Here is a 22,450-nt window from a genome sequence, read left to right as displayed (position 1 = left end):
AAAGCCCAAATATTTTTTCAGAGCTAGCTGCAGAAAAAAATTATATTGAATTTGCAATCTGGTGGAGGTTAGTATAGATGGACTAATAGAACAAGTCCCACACACTGCTACAAGCCTAAATATTTTTTCAGAGCTAGATGCACAAAAAAATTATATTGAATTTGCAACCTGGTGGAGGTTAGTATAGATGGACTAATAGAACAAGTCCCACACACTGCTACAAGCCAAAATATTTTTTCAGAGCTAGATGCAGAAAAAAATTATATTGAATTTGCAACCTGGTGGAGGTTAGTATAGATGGAGTAATAGAACAAGTCCCACACACTGCTACAAGCCGAAGCCCAAATATTTTTTCAGAGCTAGATGCAGATAAAAATTATATTGAATTTGCAACCTGGTGGAGGTTAGTATAGATGGACTAATAGAACAAGTCCCACATATTGCTACAAGCCGAAATATTTTTTCAGAGCTGGATGCAGAAAAAAATTATATTGAATTTGCAACCTGGTGGAGGTTAGTATGGATGGACTAATAGAACAAGTCTCACACACTGCTACAAGCCGAAATATTTTTTCAGAGCTAGATGCAGAAAAAAATTATATTGAATTTGCAACCTGGTGGAGGTTAGTATAGATGGACTAATAGAACAAGTCCCACACACTGCTACAAGCCGATGCCCAAATATTTTTTCAGAGCTAGATGCAGATAAAAATTATATTGAATTAGCAACCTGGTGGAGGTTAGTATAGATGGACTAATAGAACAAAGCACACACACTGCTACAAGCCGATATATTTTGTCAGAGCCAGATGCAGAAAAAAATTATATTGAATTTGCAACCTGGTGGAGGTTAGTATAGATGGACTAATAGAAAAAGTCCCACACACTGCTACAAGCCGAAGCCCAAATATTTTTTCAGAGCTAGATGCAGATAAAAATTATATTGAATTTGCAACCTGGTGGAGGTTAGTATAGATGGACTAATAGAACAAGTCCCACACACTGCTACAAGCCGAAATATTTTTTCAGAGCTAGATGCAGAAAAAAATTATATTGAATTTGCAATCTGGTGGAGGTTAGTATAGATGGACTAATAGAACAAGTCCCACACACTGCTACAAGCCGAAGCCCAAATATTTTTTCAGAGCTAGATGCAGATAAAAATTATATTGAATTTGCAAGCTGGTGGAGGTTAGTATAGATGGACTAATAGAACAAGTCCCACACACTGCTACAAGCCGAAATATTTTTTCGGAGCTAGATGCAGAAAAAAATTATATTGAATTTGCAATCTTGTGGAGGTTAGTATAGATGGACTAATAGAACAAGTCCCACACACTGCTCCAAACCGATATATTTTTTCAGAGCTAGATGCAGAAAAAAATTATATTGAATTTGCAACCTGATGGAGGCTAGTATAGATGGACTAATAGAACAAGTCCCACACACTGCTACAAGCCAATATATTTTTTCAGAGCTAGATGCAGATAAAAATTATATTGAATTTGCAACCTGGTGGAGGTTAGTATAGATGGACTAATAGAACAAGTCCCACACACTGCTACAAGCCGAATCCCAAATAATTTTTCAGTGCTAGATGCAAATAAAAATTATATTGAATTTGCAACCTGGTGGAGGTTAGTATAGATGGACTAATAGAACAAGTCCCACACACTGCTACAAGCTGAAATATTTTTTCAGAGCTAGATGCAGAAAAAAATTATATTGAATTTGCAACCTTGTGGAGGTTAGTATAGATGGACTAATAGAACAAGTCCCACACACTGCTACAAGCTGAAGCCCAAATACTTTTTCAGATCTAGATGCAGATAAAAATTATATTGAATTTGCAACCTGGTGGAGGTTAGTATAGATGGACTAATAGAACAAGTCCCACACACTGCTGCCAGCCGAAATATTTTTTCAGAGCTAGATGCAGAAAAAAATTATATTGAATTTGCAACCTGGTGGAGGTTAGTATAGATGGATTAATAGAACAGGTCCCACACACTGCTACAAGCCGAATCCCAAATATTTTTTCAGTGCTAGATGCAAATAAAAATTATATTGAATTTGCAACCTGGTGGAGGTTAGTATAGATGGACTAATAGAACAAGTCCCACACACTGCTACAAGCTGAAATATTTTTTCAGAGATAGATGCAGAAAAATATTATATTGAATTTGCAACCTGGTGGAGGTTAGTATAGATGGACTAATAGAACAAGTCCCACACACTGCTACAAGCTGAAGCCCAAATATTTTTTCAGATCTAGATGCAGATAAAAATTATATTGAATTTGTAACCTGGTGGAGGTTAGTATAGATGGACTAATAGAACAAGTCCCACACACTGCTACAAGACGAAGCCCAAATATTTTTTCAGAGCTAGATGCAGATAAAAATTATATTGAATTTGCAACCTGGTGGAGGTTAGTATAGATGGACTAGTAGAACAAGTCCCACATACTGCTACAAGCCGAAATATTTTTTTAGAGCTGGATGCAGAAAAAAATTATATTGAATTTGCAACCTGGTGGAGGTTAGTATGGATGGACTAATAGAACAAGTCTCACACACTGCTACAAGCCGAAATATTTTTTCAGAGCTAGATGCAGAAAAAAATTATATTGAATTTGCAACCTGGTGGAGGTTAGTATAGATGGACTAATAGAACAAGTCCCACACACTGCTACAAGCCGATGCCCAAATATTTTTTCATAGCTAGATGCAGATAAAAATTATATTGAATTAGCAACCTGGTGGAGGTTAGTATAGATGTACTAATAGAACAAAGCACACACACTGTTACAAGCCGATATATTTTGTCAGAGCCAGATGCAGAAAAAAATTATATTGAATTTGCAACCTGGTGGAGGTTAGTATAGATGGACTAATAGAACAAGTCCCACACACTGCTACAAGCCGAAGCCCAAATATTTTTTCAGAGCTAGATGCAGATAAAAATTATATTGAATTTGCAACCTGGTGGACGTTAGTATAGATGGACTAATAGAACAAGTCCCACACACTGCTACAAGCCGAAATATTTTTTCAGAGCTAGATGCAGAAAAAAATGATATTGAATTTGCAATCTGGTGGAGGTTACTATAGATGGACTAATAGAACAAGTCCCACACACTGCTACAAGCCGAAGCCCAAATATTTTTTCAGATCTAGATGCAGATAAAAATTATATTGAATTTGCAACCTGGTGGAGGTTAGTATAGATGGACTAATAGAACAAGTCCCACACACTGCTCCAAGCCGAAATATTTTTTCAGAGCTAGATGCAGAAAAAAATTATATTGAATTTGCAACCTGATGGAGGTTAGTATAGATGGACTAATAGAACAAGTCCCACACACTGCTAAAAGCCAAAATATTTTTTCAGAGCTAGATGCAGATAAAAATTATATTGAATTTGCAACCTGGTGGAGGTTAGTATAGATGGACTAATAGAACAAGTCCCACACACTGCTACAAGCCGAATCCCAAATATTTTTTCAGTGCTAGATGCAAATAAAAATTATATTGAATTTGCAACCTGGTGGAGGTTAGTATAGATGGACTAATAGAACAAGTCCCACACACTGCTACAAGCTGAAATATTTTTTCAGAGCTAGATGCAGAAAAAAATTATATTGAATTTGCAACCTGGTGGAGGTTAGTATAGATGGACTAATAGAACAAGTCCCACACACTGCTACAAGCTGAAGCCCAAATATTTTTTCAGATCTAGATGCAGATAAAAATTATATTGAATTTGCAACCTGGTGGAGGTTAGTATAGATGGACTAATAGAACAAGTCCCACACACTGCTGCCAGCTGAAATATTTTTTCAGAGCTAGATGCAGAAAAAAATTATATTGAATTTGCAACCTGGTGGAGGTTAGTATAGATGGACTAATAGAACAAGTCCCACACACTGCTACAAGCTGAAGCCCAAATATTTTTTCAGATCTAGATGCAGATAAAAATTATATTGAATTTGCAACCTGGTGGAGGTTAGTATAGATGGACTAATAGAACAAGTCCCACACACTGCTGCCAGCTGAAATATTTTTTCAGAGCTAGATGCAGATAAAAATTATATTGAATTTGCAACCTGGTGGAGGTTAGTATAGATGGACTAATAGAACAAGTCCCACACACTGCTAGAACAGAAATATTTTGTCAGAGCTAGATGCAGAAAAAAATTATATTGAATTTGCAACCTGGTGGAGGTTAGTATAGATGGACTAATAGAACAAGTCCCACACACTGCTCCAAGCCGAAATATTTTTTCAGAGCTAGATGCAGAAAAAAATTATATTGAATTTGCAACCTGGTGGAGGTTAGTATAGATGGACTAATAGAACAGGTCCCACACACTGCTAGAAGCCGAAGCCCAAATATTTTTTCAGAGCTAGATGCAGATAAAAATTATATTGAATTTGCAACCTGGTGGAGGTTAGTATAGATGGACTAATAGAACAAGTCCCACACACTGCTACAAGCCGAATCCCAAATATTTTTTCAGTGCTAGATGCAAATAAAAATTATATTGAATTTGCAACCTTGTGGAGGTTAGTATAGATCGACTAATAGAACAAGTCCCACACACTGCTACAAGCTGAAATATTTTTTCAGAGATAGATGCAGAAAAATATTATATTGAATTTGCAACCTGGTGGAGGTTAGTATAGATGGACTAATAGACCAAGTCCCACACACTGCTACAAGCTGAAGCCCAAATATTTTTTCAGATCTAGATGCAGATAAACATTATATTGAATTTGCAACCTGGTGGAGGTTAGTATAGATGGACTAATAGAACAAGTCCCACACACTGCTACAAGACGAAGCCCAAATATTTTTTCAGAGCTAGATGCAGATAAAAATTATATTGAATTTGCAACCTGGTGGAGGTTAGTATAGATGGACTAATAGAACAAGTCCCACATACTGCTACAAGCCGAAATATTTTTTCAGAGCTGGATGCATAAAAAAATTATATTGAATTTGCAACCTGGCGGAGGTTAGTATGGATGGACTAATAGAACAAGTCCCACACACTGCTACAAGCCGAAATATTTTTTCAGAGCTAGATGCAGAAAAAAATTATATTGAATTTGCAACCTGGTGGAGGTTAGTATAGATGGACTAATAGAACAAGTCCCACACACTGCTACAAGCCGATGCCCAAATATTTTTTCAGAGCTAGATGCAGATAAAAATTATATTGAATTAGCAACCTGGTGGGGGTTAGTATAGATGGACTAATAGAACAAAGCACACACACTGCTACAAGCCGATATATTTTGTCAGAGCCAGATGCACAAAACAATTATATTGAATTTGCAACCTGGTGGAGGTTAGTATAGATGGACTAATAGAACAAGTCCCACACACTGCTACAAGCCGAAGCCCAAATATTTTTTCAGAGCTAGATGCAGATAAAAATTATATTGAATTTTCAACCTGGTGGTGGTTAGTATAGATGGACTAATAGAACAAGTCCCACACACTGCTACAAGCCGAAATATTTTTTCAGAGCTAGATGCAGAAAAAAATTATATTGAATTTGCAATCTGGTGGAGGTTAGTATAGATGGACTAATAGAACAAGTCCCACACACTGCTACAAGCCGAGGCCCAAATATTTTTTCAGAGCTAGATGCAGATAAAAATTATATTGAATTTGCTAGCTGGTGGAGGTTAGTATAGATGGACTAATAGAACAAGTCCCACACACTGCTACAAGCCGAAATATTTTTTCAGAGCTAGATGCAGATAAAAATTATATTGAATTTGCAACCTGGTGGAGGTTAGTATAGATGGACTAATAGAACAAGTCCCACACACTGCTACTAGCCGAATCCCAAATATTTTTTCAGTGCTAGATGCAAATAAAAATTATATTGAATTTGTAACCTGGTGGAGGTTAGTATAGATGGACTAATAGAACAAGTCCCACACACTGCTACAAGCTGAAATATTTTTTCAGAGCTAGATGCAGAAAAAAATTATATTGAATTTGCAACCTGGTGGAGGTTAGTATAGATGGACTAATAGAACAAGTCCCACACACTGCTACAAGCTGAAGCCCAAATATTTTTTCAGATCTAGATGCAGATAAAAATTATATTGAATTTGCAACCTGGTGGAGGTTAGTATAGATGGACTAATAGAACAAGTCCCACACACTGCTGCCAGCCGAAATATTTTTTCAGAGCTAGATGCAGAAAAAAATTATATTGAATTTGCAACCTGGTGGAGGTTAGCATAGATGGACTAATAGAACAAGTCCCACACACTGCTACAAGCCGAAGCCCAAATATTTTTTCAGAGCTAGATGCAGATAAAAATTATATTGAATTTGCAACCTGGTGGAGGTTAGTATAGATGGACTAATAGAACAAGTCCCACACACTGCTACAAGCCGAAATATTTTTTCAGAGCTAGATGCAGAAAAAAATTATATTGAATTTGCAATCTGGTGGAGGTTAGTATAGATGGACTAATAGAACAAGTCCCACACACTGCTAAAAGCCCAAATATTTTTTCAGAGCTAGATGCTGATAAAAATTATATTGAATTTGCAACCTGGTGGAGGTTAGTATAGATGGACTAATAGAACAAGTCCCACACACTGCTACAAGCCGAAATATTTTTTCAGAGCTAGCTGCAGAAAAAAATTATATTGAATTTGCAATCTGGTGGAGGTTAGTATAGATGGACTAATAGAACAAGTCCCACACACTGCTACAAGCTTAAATATTTTTTCAGAGCTAGATGCAGAAAAAAATTATATTGAATTTGCAACCTGGTGGAGGTTAGTATAGATGGACTAATAGAACAAGTCCCACACACTGCTACAAGCCAAAATATTTTTTCAGAGCTAGATGCAGAAAAAAATTATATTGAATTTGCAACCTGGTGGAGGTTAGTATAGATGGAGTAATAGAACAAGTCCCACACACTGCTACAAGCCGAAGCCCAAATATTTTTTTCAGAGCTAGATGCAGATAAAAATGATATTGAATTTGCAACCTGGTGGAGGTTAGTATAGATGGACTAATAGAACAAATTCAATACACTGCCACAAGCCGAAATATTTTTTCAGAGGTAGATGCAGAAAAAAATTATATTGAATTTGCAACCTGGTGGAGGTTAGTATAGATGGACTAATAGAACAAGTCCCACACACTGCTACAAGCCGAAGCCCAAATATTTTTCAGAGCTAGATGCAGATAAAAATTATATTGAATTTGCAACCTGGTGGAGGTTAGTATAGATGGACTAATAGAACAAGTCCCACACACTGCTACAAGCCGAAGCCCAAATATTTTCTCAGAGCTAGATGCAGATAAAAATTATATTGAATTTGCAACCTGGTGGAGGTTAGTATAGATGGACTAATAGAACAAGTCCCACACACTGCTACAAGCCGAAATATTTTTTCAAAGCTAGATGCAGAAAAAAATTATATTGAATTTGCAACCTGGTGGAGGTTAGTATGGATGGACTAATAGAACAAGTCCCACACACTGCTACAAGCCGAAATATTTTTTCAGAGCTAGATGCAGAAAAAAATTATAATGAATTTGCAACCTGGTGGAGGTTAGTATAGATGGACTAAAAGAACAAGTCCCACACACTGCTAGAAGCCGAAGTATTATGTCAGAGCTAGATGCAGAAAAAAATTATATTGAATTTGCAACCTGGTGGAGGTTAGTATAGATGGACTAATAGAACAAGTCCCACACACTGCTACAAGCCGAAATATTTTTTCAGAGCTAGATGCAGAAAAAAATTATAATGAATTTGCAACCTGGTGGAGGTTAATATAGATGGACTAATAGAACAGGTCCCACACACTGCTAGAAGCCGAAGCCCAAATATTTTTTCAGAGCTAGATGCAGATAAAAATTATATTGAATTTGCAACCTGGTGGAGGTTAGTATAGATGGACTAATAGAACAAGTCCCACACACTGCTACAAGCCGAATCCCAAATATTTTTTCAGTGCTAGATGCAAATAAAAATTATATTGAATTTGCAACCTGGTGGAGGTTAGTATAGATGGACTAATAGAACAAGTCCCACACACTGCTACAAGCTGAAATATTTTTTCAGAAATAGATGCAGAAAAATATTATATTGAATTTGCAACCTGGTGGAGGTTAGTATAGATGGACTAATAGAACAAGTCCCACACACTGCTACAAGCTGAAGCCCAAATATTTTTTCAGATCTAGATGCAGATAAAAATTATATTGAATTTGCAACCTGGTGGAGGTTAGTATAGATGGACTAATAGAACAAGTCCCACACACTGCTACAAGACGAAGCCCAAATATTTTTTCAGAGCTAGATGCAGATAAAAATTATATTGAATTTGCAACCTGGTGGAGGTTAGTATAGATGGACTAATAGAACAAGTCCCACATACTGCTACAAGCCGAAATATTTTTTCAGAGCTGGATGCAGAAAAAAATTATATTGAATTTGCAACCTGGTGGAGGTTAGTATGGATGGACTAATAGAACAAGTCTCACACACTGCTACAAGCCGAAATATTTTTTCAGAGCTAGATGCAGAAAAATATTATATTGAATTTGCAACCTGGTGGAGGTTAGTATAGATGGACTAATAGAACAAGTCCCACACACTGCTACAAGCCGATGCCCAAATATTTTTTCAGAGCTAGATGCAGATAAAAAATATATTGAATTAGCAACCTGGTGGAGGTGAGTATAGATGGACTAATAGAACAAAGCACACACACTGCTACAAGCCGATATATTTTGTCAGAGCCAGATGCAGAAAAAAATTATATTGAATTTGCAACCTGGTGGAGGTTAGTATAGATGGACTAATAGAACAAGTCCCACACACTGCTACAAGCCGAAACCCAAATATTTTTTCAGAGCTAGATGCAGATAAAAATTATATTGAATTTGCAACCTGGTGGAGTTTAGTATAGATGGACTAATAGAACAAGTCCCACACACTGCTACAAGCCGAAATATTTTTTCAGAGCTAGATGCAGAAAAAAATTATATTGAATTTGCAATCTGGTGGAGGTTAGTATAGATGGACTAATAGAACAAGTCCCACACACTGCTACAAGCCGAAGCCCAAATATTTTTTCAGAGCTAGATGCAGATAAAAATTATATTGAATTTGCAACCTGATGGAGGTTAGTATAGATGGACTAATAGAACAAGTCCCACACACCGCTACAAGCCGAAATATTTTTTCGGAGCTAGATGCAGAAAAAAATTATATTGAATTTACAATCTGGTGGAGGTTAGTATAGATGGACTAATAGAACAAGTCCCACACACTGCTAAAAGCCAAAATATTTTTTCAGAGCTAGATGCAGATAAAAATTATATTGAATTTGCAACCTGGTGGAGGTTAGTATAGATGGACTAAAAGAAAAAGTCCCACACACTGCTACAAGCCGAATCCGAAATATTTTTTCAGTGCTAGATGCAAATAAAAATTATATTGAATTTGCAACCTGGTGGAGGTTAGTATAGATGGACTAATAGAACAAGTCCCACACACTGCTACAAGCTGAAATATTTTTTCAGAGCTAGATGCAGAAAAAAATTATATTGAATTTGCAACCTGGTGGAGGTTAGTTTAGATGGACTAAAAGAAAAAGTCCCACACACTGCTACAAGCTGAAGCCCAAATATTTTTGCAGATCTAGATGCAGATAAAAATTATATTGAATTTGCAACCTGGTGGAGGTTAGTATAGATGGACTAATAGAACAAGTCCCACACACTGCTGCCAGCCGAAATATTTTTTCAGAGCTAGATGCAGAAAAAAATTATATTGAATTTGCAACCTGGTGGAGGTTAGTATAGATGGACTAATAGAACAAGTCCCACACACTGCTACAGGCCGAAGTCCAGATATTTTTTCAGAGCTAGATGCAGATAAAAATTATATTGAATTTGCAACCTGGTGGAGGTTAGTATAGATGGACTAATATAACAAGTCCCACACACTGCTACAAGCCGAAATATTTTTTCAGAGCTAGATGCAGAAAAAAATTATATTGAATTTGCAACCTGGTGGAGGTTAGTATAGATGGACTAATAGAACAAGTCCCACACACTGCTACAAGACAAAATATTTTTTCAGAGCTAGATGCAGAAAAAAATTATATTGAATTTGCAATCTGGTGGAGGTTAGTATAGATGGACTAATAGAACTAGTCCCACACACTGCTACAAGCCGAAATATTTTTTCAGAGCTAGATGCAGAAAAAAATTATATTGAATTTGCAACCTGGTGGAGGTTAGTATAGATGGACTAATAGAACAAGTCCCACACACTGCTACAAGCCGAAGCCCAAATATTTTTCAGAGCTAGATGCAGATAAAAATTATATTGAATTTGCAACCTGGTGGAGGTTAGTATAGATGGACTAATAGAACAAGTCCCACACATTGCTACAAGCCGAAGCCCAAATATTTTTCAGAGCTAGATGCAGATAAAAATTATATTGAATTTGCAACCTGGTGGAGGTTAGTATAGATGGACTAATAGAACAAGTCCCACACACTGCTACAAGCCGAAATATTTTGTCAGAGCTAGATGCAGAAAAAAATTATATTGAATTTGCAACCTGGTGGAGGTTATTATTAGAGATGAGCGTTGTTCTACTCGAACTGTTCGCCAATCTCAAATTCGAGCTGTTTTGGGCGGTGTTCGAGCCGTTCGGCGAACACGAACAATTTGAGAAAAATTCGGCTGTTCGAGATTATGTTCGATGACTGTTCGTGCACCAAAATCATAATTGGATTTTTTCTCAGTAATGATGAAAATTAATGTTAATACGCAGTTTGAGTGTACAGCGGGGTGGGGGGAGGGGCAGGGGATGGAACTCTGCAGGAACAATGAAGATCTCCATTTTTTTTTCTCTTTCCCGCATTTGCAGTGGGGAGGTGCAATCTGTCAGCCTATCAGCAGCGCACACACGGAGCGAAGTGCTTTTTTTCACACAAGCAAGGGCATGTGTCATTGGCAGTGTATGTCACATGTCCTTGCCCTATAAGACCAAGCCATTTTCCCCGTCGCCACCATTTTCTCACTGCTGCAGCTGCGTGTTAGACGGCACCGCTGTTGCTGTGTGCGCTATACCTTGTTAATTTCAAGCCAATTTTCGCACAAATCTACAGAAGGGATTGGGAGTAGGGAATAGTTGTGATTGCAGTCCTTTTAAGGACTAGGTTACAGCATTTCCTACGACTTTTATCAGGGAGGTCTGTGCCCTTAAATAGATAGATTGTGGGAGTAAAGACTAATTGTAATTGGAGTCCTTTTCAGGACTAGGTTACATCAGTTCCTATCAGTTTTTACCAGGCAGGTCTGTGCCAGTGCTGTGCAAGTTTTTTTCACAGCATTTGGCTGAATCTAGCAAAGCTAATCCTTTTTGGCCTATTGCAGAGTGTGTTAGTCAGTGGAGTAGCCTATCTGTGTTGCAAGATATACCACCTGTGTATAGAATACCAATTTTTTTACTGCACCTAGTGAAGTAAAATCTTTTGGGCATAGCATCATTCTATTAGTCCATCTATACTGACCTCCATCAGGTTGAAAAATGAATATATTTTTTTCTGCATCTACCTCTGAAAAAATATTGGGCTTCTAGCTGTGTGTGGGACTTGTTGTATTAGTCCATCTATACTGACCTCCATCAGGTTGCAAACTGAATATATTTTTTTCTGCATCTACCTCTGAAAAAATATTGGGCTTCTAGCTGTGTGTGGGTCTTGTTCTATTAATCCATCTATACAGACCTCCATCAGGTTGCAAACTGAATATATTTTTTTTCTGCATCTAGCTCTGAAAAAATATTTGGCCTTCTAGCAGTGTGTGGGACTTGTTCTATTAGTCCACCTATACTGACCTCCATCAGGTTGCAAATTCAAAATAATTTTTTGTATGCATCTAGCTCTGAAAAAATATTTGGCCTTCTAGCAGTGTGTGGGACTTTCTCTGTTAGTCCATCTATACTGACCTCCATCAGGCTGCAAACTGAATATAATTTTTTTCTGCATCTAGCTCTGAAAAAATATTTGGCCTTCTAGCAGTGTGGCGGACTTTCTCTATTAGTCCATCTATACTGACCTCCATCAGGTTGCAAATTAAAAATAATTTTTATCTGCATCTACAGTACCTATGAAAAAATATTTGGGCTTCTAGCTGTGTGTGGGTCTTGTTCTATTAGTCCATCTATACTGACCTCCATCAGGTTGCAAACTGAATATATTTTTTTCTGCATCTACCTCTGAAAAAATATTGGGCTTCTAGCTGTGTGTGGGACTTGTTGTATTAGTCCATCTATACTGACCTCCATCAGGTTGCAAACTGAATATATTTTTTTCTGCATCTACTTCTGAAAAAATATTGGGCTTCTAGCTGTGTGTGGGTCTTGTTCTATTAATCCATCTATACAGACCTCCATCAGGTTGCAAACTGAATATAATTTTTTTCTGCATCTACCTCTGAAAAAATATTGGGCTTCTAGCTGTGTGTGGGACTTGTTGTATTAGTCCATCTATACTGACCTCCATCAGGTTGCAAACTGAATATATTTTTTTCTGCATCTACCTCTGAAAAAATATTGGGCTTCTAGCTGTGTGTGGGACTTGTTGTATTAGTCCATCTATACTGACCTCCATCAGGTTGCAAACTGAATATATTTTTTTCTGCATCTACCTCTGAAAAAATATTGGGCTTCTAGCTGTGTGTGGGTCTTGTTCTATTAATCCATCTATACAGACCTCCATCAGGTTGCAAACTGAATATAATTTTTTTCTGCATCTAGCTCTGAAAAAATATTTGGCCTTCTAGCAGTGTGTGGGACTTTCTCTGTTAGTCCATCTATACTGACCTCCATCAGGTTGCAAACTGAATATAATTTTTTTCTGCATCTAGCTCGGAAAAAATATTTGGCCTTCTAGCAGCGTGTCGGACTTTCTCTATTAGTCCATCTATACTGACCTCCATCAGGTTGCAAATTAAAAATAATTTTTATCTGCATCTACAGTACCTCTGAAAAAATATTTGGGCTTCTAGCTGTGTGTGGGACTTGTTGTATTAGTCCATCTATACTGACCTCCATCAGGTTGCAAACTGAATATATTTTTTTCTGCATCTACCTCTGAAAAAATATTGGGCTTCTAGCTGTGTGTGGGACTTGTTGTATTAGTCCATCTATACTGACCTCCATCAGGTTGCAAACTGAATATATTTTTTTCTGCATCTACCTCTGAAAAAATATTGGGCTTCTAGCTGTGTGTGGGTCTCGTTCTATTAATCCATCTATACAGACCTCCATCAGGTTGCAAACGGAATATAATTTTTTTCTGCATCTACCTCTGAAAAAATATTTGGGCTTCTAGCTGTGTGTGGGACTTGTTGTATTAGTCCATCTATACTGACCTCCATCAGGTTGCAAACTGAATATATTTTTTTCTGCATCTACCTCTGAAAAAATATTGGGCTTCTAGCTGTGTGTGGGTCTTGTTCTATTAATCCATCTATACAGACCTCCATCAGGTTGCAAACTGAATATAATTTTTTTCTGCATCTACCTCTGAAAAAATATTGGGCTTCTAGCTGTGTGTGGGACTTGTTGTATTAGTCCATCTATACTGACCTCCATCAGGTTGCAAACTGAATATATTTTTTTCTGCATCTACCTCTGAAAAAATATTGGGCTTCTAGCTGTGTGTGGGACTTGTTTTATTAGTCCATCTATACTGACCTCCATCAGGTTGCAAATTGAATATAATTTTTTTCTGCATCTAACCCAGCCAATTTTTGGCCTAATACCACAGTTTGGCCACTCAGCTCTGCTCGGTTACCATCCATTGTTTTTTTGTGCAAACAACTCCAGAGTTGTGAATTAGTTAACCACCAAAATGAGTGGAAAAAGGCCTGCTGCTGGTGGAAAGGGGAATAGGCGTGTTGGGAAGGGGAGAAAAGGTTGTGTCCGTGGGGTAGGTGTTAAAGCAACAGTAACATCTGCAGAAGAAAGACCATCTTCCAGCCAAACTAAAATGTCTACTTCTTTTAGCGGACAATGTGATAAGATCCCTTTCTTACGGCCACGCCAATCGCTACAAATTCCAGATGAGGCACAAAAACAGCAGGTGCTTCAATGGATATCAAGTGCTCCTTTAAGTGGGCTCTCCTCCACATCAACTTCAACATCACAAATACTCCAGTCCTCAAAGGTGTCACCCCAATCGCACTTGCTTCCTCACAGCTCCCAAATCTCCAGCTGCCCGTCTGAGTATGAGGTAGAACAGATGGTTGAGTCTGCAGAGCTGTTTACTCATACTATAGCCTGGGAATCAGAGGTCGACTCCAGCGCTTCTGTGAATCCAGACGAGGAAATGATCTGCACTGATGCCCAGAATCTTTATGAGTCGGATCCAGGACCAGACGCAGAAGGTTCTGACCATAATGTAGACCCTCATTCCCAAACTGTAACTCCTGTTGGTGGAGACAATGAGGAAGACGATGATAAGACTCAAATACCTGATTGGAGCGACAACTTTAGTTTTTTGTCAGGGCAGGAACAGGTTGGCTCTGAGGACGACGGGTGTGATAACGCACAGGGTGATGATGATGAGGTTGGAGATCCCACTTACTGTCAACCCACAGTCAGCCAAGAGATGAGGTCAGCAGAGGAGGTGGAGGAAGATGCTAGTGACGACGAGGTCAGGTTGCGCCTTCCTGGACAGAGACGTAGTACTGGAAGCACGTCAACAACTGCATCCTCAAACACAACTCTGCCTCTCACCACAAGTCGTTGTGGCCCTTCAGGTCGCATGGGTGCTAAGCCTTGCATAGCCTGGGCATTTTTTCAGATCGATAAAGATGACCCAACTCGTGTTATCTGTAACATTTGTCAGCAAAAGCTAAGTAGAGGCCAAAAAATACATAGTTTGAGTACTTCATGCATGAACCGGCACATGGACATGAAGCATAAGTTGCAGTGGGAAGCTCAGTGTGCTACAATGCGGCCTAGCCGGCCGGGCCAACCACCGTCTGCCATATCATGTGCATCCGTGGCCTCTTCATCCTCTGTGACTGGGGGGACAGCAGTCACACCTGTTTTGGGGCGCAGACCTGCCACCTCTTTACCCGCAACAGCCAGCGTGATTGGCAGGTCATCATTTTCTTTGGAGGTGGTAACACCAGCTGGTGTTGAGCGCTGTCCGACATCGATAGCACCACCTTTGGATCAAGGCAACCTAACATGTCCGCCTGCAAATTCCTCACAGACCGGCAGTTTGCCGGGGACACCCTTATCAACCCCGTCTAAGCACAATAGCCAGCCCTCGGTCCCTCAGATGTGGACAAGTAAAAGACCATTTCCTCCTAGCCATGAGAAAGCTAAGAGGTTGAATTTCACCATCTGCAAGCTCTTGGCTACAGAAATGCTGCCTTTCCGCCTGGTGGACACAGAGGATTTTCGAGACCTTATGTCCGTCGCAGTGCCCCAGTACCAGATGCCCAGTCGGCACTACTTCTCAAAGAAAGGTGTGCCTGCGCTCCACCAGCATGTCGCACACAACATCACCGCTTCTTTGAGAAACTCTGTGTGTGACAGGGTGCATTTCACCACAGACACTTGGACGAGTAGGCATGGACAGGGGCGTTACATGTCGCTGACTGGGCACTGGGTAACTATGGTGACAGCAGGACAAGGGGCTGCTGTCCAAGTCTTGCCGTCCCCACGAGTTGTGCGTCAATCCTCTTTATGTCAAAGTTCCTCCAATGCTTCTGCCTCCTCAACCTCCTCTCGGTCTTTCACCTGCACCCAAAGCCTGTCTGGTCATGCCACAAGCTTTCTAACTGCGCAGAAGGGATCCTGCACACCTCCTTACTATGCTGGCAGTAGGGCTCAACGTCATCAGGCGGTTTTTACATTGAAATGTCTGGGAAATGTGAGTCACACAGCTGAGGAGTTGTGGTCAGCTCTGGAGAACCAATTTCATGAATGGTTGTCTCCACTGGGCCTGAAACCAGGGAAGGCCGTGTGCGACAATGCTGCAAACCTGGGTGCGGCCCTTCGCCGGGGCAATGTCACACACGTGCCTTGTATGGCTCACGTGTTGAACCTGGTTGTCCAGCAATTTTTAGCCCACTATCCCAGACTAGATGGCCTTCTGCAGAGGGCACGGTCGCTGTGTGCTCACTTCCGCCGTTCGCATCCCGCAGCTCAGCGACTTACATCTCTACAGAAGTCGTTGGGCCTGCCACTTCACCGGCTAAAATGCGATGTGCCTACCCGGTGGAATTCAACTCTGCACATGTTGCAGCGACTGTGGCAGCACCGACAAGCCCTGGTGCAATATGTTCTGACGTATAGCCTGGGCCAACGAGATTCAGAGGTGGGGCAAATCACGCTGGAGGAGTGGTCTCAGATCAGGGACCTATGCACCCTTCTGCACAGTTTTGAAATGGCGACGAAGATGTTTAGTGCTGACGATGCCATTATCAGCATGACTATTCCGGTGATTTACATGCTGGAGCACATGTTAAACAGAATTCGGAGTCAGGTGGTGGCACAAGAGGAGGTGGAGGAAGTAGAGGAGGAGGAGTTGTATGCGGAAGGGCTAACATCTGCAAGGTCCAGACGGTCGGCAGCACCAAGGCGGCAGGCATGTGAGGGTGGGGGAGATGGTTTTACCAGGGCGCATGGTAGCAGCCAAACTAGTGAGGAAGGTGCAGGAGCCCAGGAAGAAGTGGAGGACGAACTGATGGAAGACTCATCAGATGAGGGAGACCTTGATCACATTTCTGTTGTGCGAGGTTGGGGGGAGAGGACAGAGGAAGGAAGCATGATTGTTACCTCGCCACCAACACAACAGGGACTTGGTGCTCCTGGATGCGCAACACACATGAGTGCCTTCTTGCTGCACTACCTGCAATATGACCCTCGAATTGTGTGAATTAGAAATAATCCTGACTACTGGGTTGCCACACTGTTAGATCCCCGGTACAAAAGTAAATTTGCAGAAATTATTCCTGCCATAGAAAGGGATGCACGCATGCAGGAGTATCAGCAGAGACTGTTGCAGAATCTTACATGTGCTTTTCCACAAAATACCAGTGGTGCACGTAGTGAATCTCACAGTTCCAACTTGCCAACAGTGGGACCGTCAAGTGTTCAGCACTCAAACCATAACAGAACCACAGTATCTGCTGGTAACATCAATTTTGCGGAATCATTTCACCACTTTTTTAGCCCATCCTTTGCAAGGCCACAGGAGACAAGAAGTCTGACACATAGTCAACGCCTAGAGACGATGGTACAGGAGTATCTCCAAGTAAACATTGAAGCCACGACTGTGTCACTGGACCCTTGCTCTTTTTGGGCTTCCAATCTGGATAAATGGCCGGAGCTAGCCACTTACGCCTTGGAGATCTTGTCATGCCCCGCAGCCAGCGTTCTGTCTGAACGTGTGTTCAGCGCTGCTGGTGGTGTGCTGACAGATAAGCGCACGCGGCTCTCCACTGATAATGTAGACAGACTCACGTTCATAAAGATGAACAAATCATGGATCCGAAACGACTTTTCTACCCCTGTGTCATCCTGGGGAGAGTAAAAGCTTGATGATTGGTTAAAATCACCCTACCAACCGTTTTAAGCTTTCAAATTACTAATCATGTTTATCTGTATCTTGACTGGAAAATAATTTGGGCTTTGTAGCAGTGTGCAGCACTGATCCTATTAGGCCATCTATACTAAAGCTTCACCAGATTTAAAATTAAAAATAATTTTTAGCTGCATCTAGCCCGGAAAATAATTTTGGGGCTCCGAGATGCGCAAGACACATAAGTGCCTTCTTGCTGCACTACCTGCAGCATGACCCTCATATTGTCAGAATTCGAAGTAATCATGACTACTGGGTTGCCACACTCTTAGATTTCCCAAACTTTTCGATCAACCTTTTCATTTTAATAAAGACCAAAAAAATGGTCATTTTTGAAATTATAAGCATTAGCAGGTTGTTAGAAACTGAAATCAAACAGTTTTCAACTCAAAACTTTATTCTAGGTGATGTTACATTTTCACATAGGACCCCTTGTTCGAAAGGAGCTTCTGAACTCTCTCGTCCATTGAATTTGTCAGGTTTTGGATGGTTTCTGCTTCAATTGTTTTGCATGAGGACAGAATACCCTCCCAGAGCTATTGCTTAGATGTGAACTGCCTCCCGCCATCATAGACACTCCTTTTAATGATGCTCCAAAGGTTCTGAATGGGGTAGAGGTCAGGGGAGCATGGGGGTCACACCATAAGTTTGTCCCCTTTTATGCCCATATCAGCCAGAGATGCAGATGTTTTATGTGCAGCATGAGATGGTGCATTATCATGCAGAAAAATGATCTTGCTGTGAAATACACGGTTCTTCTTCTTGAACCATGGCAGGAAGTGCTGTTTGAGAAAATCCACATACATTATGGAGTTCATCTTTAGCGCCTTCAGGGATCCTAAAGGGGCCGACAATCTCTCTCCCCATGATTCCAGCCAAAAACATTACTCCACCTCCTCCTTGTTGGCGCTGTAGCCATGTTTGCGTGGGGTGTCCATCAACCAGCCATCCTCCACTCCATCCATCTGGACCATCGAGCGCTGCACGGCACTCATCCGTGAACAAAACTGTTTTGAAATCAGTCTTCATGTAATGTTTGGCCCACTGGAGCCGTTTCTGCTTGTGTGAAGTGGATAGAGGAGGTCGACAGGATGGCGTATGCACAGCTGCAAACCTCTGAAGGACCCTGCATCTTGTTGTTCGGGGGACGTTGGAGGCACCAACAGCTTCAAAAACTTGTCTGCTGCTATGACAAGGCTTTTTTGCCGCTGCTCTTTCAACCTGACGTAATTGCCTGTAGGAAAGAGTCCTCAATTTGCCCTTATCAGCACGCACACGTGTGTACTGTGACTGTGAATCAGCTACATACTTCTTGATTGCCAAGACACTTCATCCTGATCATCGCACAATGTTGATTGTAGTCATGCCTTGACCTAAACACTCCACAATTTGTTGCTTCTCAGCAGCCGACACATCCTTTTTCTTTCCCATTTTGGCAGAAAATGTAGGCTGCTTAATAATGTGAGAGAGCCTTCTTAAGTAGTCTTGCCTTTCATTGGACACACCTGCCAAACTAATTAGCACAGGTGTCTGCATTTGCTTACAGTGATATAAAGAGCCCTGACACACATCACCATCAATGAGTTTAACTGACAAACAAACAAATTCTTCCCTTATCACTCCTAAACACTTTTTGCATAATAATTTGGAACGCAGTGTACATGTGCTTTTCCACAAAACACCAGTGGTTCACGTAGTGAATCTTACAGTTCTAACTTGCCAACCGTGGTCTGTATGGAGTTGTTCAATAAAGGGCCCAAAATTAAGATAACATAGATGGGAGAGGTCTCTATGAATAGGAATTCCTAAGTATTTGATACACTGTGAGGGCCAGGCAAAGGGAAAGTTGGACTGGATGGAATCCTATATGGATTTGGGGAGGGAGACATCGAGGGCCTCAGACTTCGCTGCATTGATTTTAAAATTTTACCATGTAACAAAGTGATCTATTTCAGCCATAACAGCATGGATGGATATATGTGATTGAGTGATATATACTAGGACATCATCAGCAAATAGAGAGCACTTGTACTCGGTGCCTCCCACCTCAATCCACCTAATATTGGGGTTATGGCGAATTGATGAGAGCAGGTGCTCCGTCACTAGGATGTATAAGAGAGGGGACAGGGGACATCCCTGCCTTGTCCCATTGGTGATTGTGAAAGGTGATGAAAATGTTCTGACGCACCCCCTGGGCCTTGGGACACCCGGAGCCGGACCCTTTTTGGTGGATGCTGGTGGTTGTAGTCTTCGTGGCGGCGACCCGGTTCCGTGGCTCAGGGCGGTCAAACCAGTGGCGGAACTATTTATGTGGTTTTCATGTTTAAATGTCCGACTACGCCACCCGTGGATTGCGGTCAGAGTGAACCGCCGCTACAGGGCAGACCGCTGAGGCTGGTGTTGTGGGTGCAGCAGAGCGTAGCATAACTCCCCACGGGAGGAGTATAGCCTCAGGGCAGTGTATGCGGAGGATGGGGGTGATGGTGCAGGGCAGCAGCAGTAACGACACAGAGTCAGTGATGCAGTTCAGGGCCTTTACTCACAGTTCTTATTATCCAGACCACGTCTGCAGGTAACGGCTGCCCACGTCGTACTGTGCTCACCAGGTGAGGGGCTCAGACAACTCCCAGATAACTTTGGAGCACTTCACAGGACCCCCTTTGTGTGTCCTTTGTCTGGCCTTTCTTACCAACACTTCTGTCCGGCTGCCTCGGGCCTCCTCTTGGTAAACTTGGCGCCAGTTTCCCTGACCCTATGTGGTGCCTTCCTAGCGGGTGTAGCGAGGGGCTGCGCCACATAAAATGTCAGAGCCTCCGGTTTCTAGCTGAGGGTCGTTTCCTGCCTCCACTAGTTCGGGGACCGGTCTCCCCCTTTGGCCTGACCCCTCCACGCAGGTGGATTCGGGCGTGCGGTGGCGACTCGCCCGTCTGCACCCCTGGGATCCCTTCATTCCTCGTTCCTGGAGCCTTCTCCGCTCCTCTTCCTTCCTTCTCCCTCTTCCAGGCCTGGGCCTCTGTTACTAGGCCCGCCTCCGGAGCAGAGCTCATGCAGAGCCCCTGCTCCCTGCCACTTCTGCTCAGACTTCTCTGCACTGAACTAAGATGGTGCCCACCTTTTATACTCCCTTCTCAATGCACCCAGGAACTGCTTCCTCCCTGCTCCTGCACTACAGGGTTCCCCTTCCTCAGTGTTCCCTCCCCCCACTCCAGCCAGGGACAGGGACTGTCGTGCCCATCTCAGGGGCATATTGGTCGCCCTGCCCCACGGCAATGTGGTGTAATGCATGCAGGTGTCGGGTCCTGATCCACACTCCATCCTTACCTGAGAGTGAGATATCACACCTCTGGGTGAGGTGCAATACGTCTGTAGCAACCGAGCCCTCAGGGTGCTACAGTTCCATTTATCTTCAGCCTAGGTGACGTATTGTGATACAGGGCCGTGATTTTGGCTATAAAAGGGTCCCCTAGACCCCTACCCCAAGCATTTTAAGAGAATCATATATGGCGTGCCAGGAGACTCTATGGAATGCTTTCTCAGCATCCAACGAGAGTATCTAATTACAAATTTTTAACTGCATCTAGCCCAGGAAATACTTTGTGCCTAGTAGCAGTGTCTGCTAGTCAGTTGATTATCCCGGCTGTTAAGCAAGCTACACCACCTGTAGTTTAGACACTTAATTTTTTCAAAGGAAATGCTTCGGGACCATGGGATACTTAGTGAAGAGCATCAGGAGGCACCCCAAGGCATAGGGGCTGGGACTGGCAGTAGGATGCCTTGCGGTGGACAGCTGAGCTCGATCCTTATAAAAGCTTTTTAACTGCAGCAGCTTTAGTGGATGCTACTGGAGCTGGAATTACGCGGCTGCTGGCATGAGACTTGCCCTCCAAATAGATCCTTGTAAATGGATTTAAAGTGTATTCATTCAAATTAGAGAGACAATTTAAATTAAAAAGCTTAGAGCTGCCTCCACCACAGGGGGGCTCGCTCGACCCACCAGCGGACAGGCACCAGTATTGGGAGAGGGGGGCTGGCCGTCAGGGTTCACCGCGGCTCTGGCACAAACCCGGCGACACGGAGGTGGCACGGGCAGGAGCGGACTGGCCGTGTCGGCTTCTCACTTTTTGGATTTTAGAAGGGCATGACATGCCTATATCTGTGTCTCCCCCTCCTTTTACTCCTCCACCTCTTTTATTTTCGCATGACTATATGTACTTGTCACTTTTCCATGTGTTAGTTATGTCTTCTGAGCCGTTTGTCAGCTTTTGGACACCTTTGAAGGTGTTTTCTATGTGTTTCTATGTGTTTTTGTTTGCCTGCCATTGGTTTTAACGGTGTTCGAAGGTGTTCGACGAACAGTTCGACGAACAGTTCGGCGACAACATGGGTGTTCGACGAACCGAAATGAACTCGAACACTACGAGGGTGGCTCAACACTAGTTATTATAGATGGACTAATAGAACAAGTCCCACGCACTGCTACAATCCGAAATATTTTTTCAGAGCTAGATGCAGAAAAATATTATATTGAATTTGCAACCTGATGGAGGTTAGTATAGATGGACAAATAGAACAAGTCCCACACACTGCTACAAGCCGAAGCCCAAATATTTTTTCAGAGCTAGATGCAGATAAAAATTATATTGACTTTGCAACCTGGTGGAGGTTAGTATAGATGGACTAATAAAACAAGTCCCACACACTGCTACAAGCCGAAATATTTTTTCAGAGGTAGATGCAGAAAAAAATTATATTGAATTTGCA

The sequence above is a fragment of the Phyllobates terribilis genome, unplaced genomic scaffold (genome assembly GCF_046119375.1).
Source record: "Phyllobates terribilis strain yellow unplaced genomic scaffold, ASM4611937v1 Scaffold_8__6_contigs__length_399053987, whole genome shotgun sequence".
Classification (NCBI taxonomy): Eukaryota; Metazoa; Chordata; class Amphibia; order Anura; family Dendrobatidae; genus Phyllobates; species Phyllobates terribilis.
Note: the sequence above shows the minus strand (reverse complement) of the source record.